The sequence below is a fragment of the Sceloporus undulatus genome, chromosome 2 (assembly GCF_019175285.1).
Source record: "Sceloporus undulatus isolate JIND9_A2432 ecotype Alabama chromosome 2, SceUnd_v1.1, whole genome shotgun sequence".
Lineage (NCBI taxonomy): Eukaryota > Metazoa > Chordata > Lepidosauria > Squamata > Phrynosomatidae > Sceloporus > Sceloporus undulatus.
Genome location: NC_056523.1, coordinates 15,895,338 through 15,897,767, shown reverse-complemented (window position 1 = coordinate 15,897,767; position 2,430 = coordinate 15,895,338). Strand labels below are relative to the sequence as shown.

General features: G+C 43.5%; 2 protein-coding genes across 7 annotated transcripts in view; one reads left to right on the top strand and one right to left on the bottom strand.

The window, feature by feature from the left end:
• LOC121921062 (serine/arginine repetitive matrix protein 2-like) overlaps window positions 1-2,430 on the top strand; it is a 148,693-nt gene that overhangs the window by 23,372 nt on the left and 122,891 nt on the right. The window lies entirely within an intron of this gene.
• The window catches only part of LOC121921068 (zinc finger protein 501-like), a 58,721-nt gene that overhangs the window by 29,560 nt on the left and 26,731 nt on the right, over window positions 1-2,430 (bottom strand). The window lies entirely within an intron of this gene.

Sequence of the window (2,430 nt, the reverse complement as noted above, 5' to 3'; positions counted from 1 at the left end):
TTTCACTTTGGAATCCTGGGATTTGTAGTTTGTTGGTACACCAGAGCTCTCTGACAGAGAAGACTAAATAGTACACAAAAGTACAGATCCCATGACTCTGTAGCATTGAGCCATGGCAGTTAAAGTGGTGTCAAACTGCATTATTTCTGCAATGCAGATGTATCCAGGGCTACCAGAGTGGAGGAAAGATGGTAGTCTCCTGCTTTTCAGTTTGCAAGGGGCAGATTCAAACCTGGGGGAGAATTCAGAGGTGTCATTGCACGCTTTCAGAGTGAAATTGCTGAGGCTTCTTTTAGCACTTTCTGTGACAAAATTCTGGAGTAAATACATCATGTGCACATGCCTTCATCTAGCTCTGGGTGAAAGGGACAAAAGGCCAAAGTGAATAATTGTTGAACACCTTTAGAATTTTGCCTCTTTTTTTTTCTTCACATCTTCATCTGTTCCAGAGAAGGTAACAAACAACCTGATTTTGAACTGAAAGGCATAGCTCTGTTAATCTGGAAAACCAGTGTGCAAAGGACTCTTGTAGCACCTTCAAGACTCACTGGCTTATCCCCCAAAGGCCATAGTTAAAATTGAACTTGTCACCTCATCTCCATAACCCCAAGTTTTGCTTTTTTATGGCAATTCTCGCACACACAGCCTGCTTAGATAATAGGCCTGTCTCTTTACCCTTCCTCCCTGCATCTGAGGAAGTAGGCGCAGGTCTATGAAAGCTCATGCTCCCAGCTTCTTTCTTTCCGTCAGCCTCAAAGGTGCTACAAGATCCCTTTGCATCCTGACTTTGAGAATATGATCTTCAATATCTGTATTTCTGAAATCTTTGCTTTGTGCTCCTTGCTCCCAGAGAGTGAAGAATGATGTCTGGATTTCACTCACAATTGCTCCATCCTGGGACAAGGCAAGAAATTGCAGGAGAACCAATCCAGGTAAGAGATCTTCCAAAAGCTGATAGGGAGCAAGGGAGGGGAAGAAGGACAGCAAGATCGGTACAAGGAGATCGGGGCCAGTTGGGCAGCCTGACAGAGAGAAGGGTGATCTCTGGGTGATCTTAGAGCTCTAGTGAGTTTCTCCGTCTGTGGCTAATCATTTGAAAGGGTTTCTGTGGATGTTTTGCAGACTGAGATGGTGTCCCTCTGTGTATTTTTTTCAGGGCCCAATGATCTTCGAAGATGTGGCTGTGTATTTCACAGAGGGACAGGGGGCCCTGCTGGATCCAGACCAGAGAGCCTTGTACAAGGAGGTCATGATGGAGAATTATGGAAACATGGCCTCCTTAGGTAAGAAAATGGGTTCCTCTTTAACAGTCTCCTGCCTGTTGCTGCATTTTAGCAGTATCTTATGTTTTTCAAACAAGGCTCTTGTTTGTTTTTTCCAGTCACCTGTTTCTCAGCTTAATTTAAAAGATGGGGGCAGGTTGAATGGTATGCTTACTCCATTTCCTTCACATAACAACAATCTGTGACAAGTTAGGATTAGAAAAGGTTCAATTAACTCTGGAAGTAATTTTGTGAGCATTGGCTTGTTGCCTCTCACTTGAGTGACACATTTACTCAGGGGAAATCAATACTCATCTCCCTGGGGTCATCTTTTTGCAGTGTCCATTGAGCAAAGCCTTCTTAGAGATAGATAAAAATAAGTGACCTGATTTCTTTGGGAGGACACCCAGTGTTGACACTCCTCATCGAACCTAAAATACACATCCTAAGTCAGATACAAAGAATGTCTTCTAGTCATAACTGTGAGAATAAATCCTTTGCCAAAATGGTGGAATTTTCTCTCTCTAGCTTTTTGGCAAGGCAGGCATAAATTGAATTTGATAACATTTGAGTCTTAGTAGTCCACAAGTAGAACATGAACCAACAGTGTGATGGGGCAGCTAAAAAAACAATGTGATTCTAGGCTGCATCAATAGGAGCATAGTATCTCGATCAAGAGAAGTAATGGTGCCACTCTATTTCTCCTTTAGTCAGTCCTCACCTGGAATGCTGTGTCCAGTTCTGGGCACCACAGTTCAAGGGGGATATTGACAAGTTGGAGCATCTCATGGGAGAGTGACCAAAACGGTGAAAGGTCTAGAAACTATGTCCTATGAGGAGCAGCTTAGGGAACAGGTTGTGTTTAGTCTGGGGAAGATATGGTTAAGAGGTGACATGATAACTTGTTTAATATTTGAAAGATTATTATACTGAGGATGGAGTACGCTTGCTTTCTGCTGCTCTAGAGATCAGGAACCAGAGCTATGGATGTAAAGTTACAGGAAAAGAGATTCCACCTCAACTTCCCGACAGTAAGAGCTGTTTGACAGTGGAACACAGTCCCTCAGAGTCCCCTTCTTTGGAGGTTTTTAAACTGAGTCTGGAAGGCCATCTGTTGGGGATGCTTTGATTGTGTCTTCCAGCATGGCAGGCGGTGGGACTTGGTGGC